We start from the raw sequence: 301 nt of genomic DNA on the forward strand, positions 1-301 counted from the left end.
CTGGGCCCATGAGCCACAACTACTGAGCCTGAGCGTCTGGAGCTTGTGCTCCACAACAAGAGAGGCCATGATAGTGAGAGGCCCATGCACCGCAATGAACAGTGGCCCCTGCTCGCCGCAACTAGAGAAAGCCCTAGCACAGAAATGAAGACCCAACACAGCTAAAAATAAGTTAAAAAAAAAAAAAAAAAGAGTAAACAGGTTTTGGTACTGGTCATGAGAGTGGAAAATCATTCTAGAGAGGAATGCATTTTTATTATTGTAACGTTTTAAAATAGTATGTTACAATAATAGGAGAGGC

The sequence above is a fragment of the Aethalodelphis obliquidens genome, unplaced genomic scaffold (genome assembly GCF_003676395.1).
Source record: "Aethalodelphis obliquidens isolate GAN/ISIS:26980383/991018 unplaced genomic scaffold, ASM367639v1 scaffold79, whole genome shotgun sequence".
NCBI classification, from domain to species: domain Eukaryota; kingdom Metazoa; phylum Chordata; class Mammalia; order Artiodactyla; family Delphinidae; genus Aethalodelphis; species Aethalodelphis obliquidens.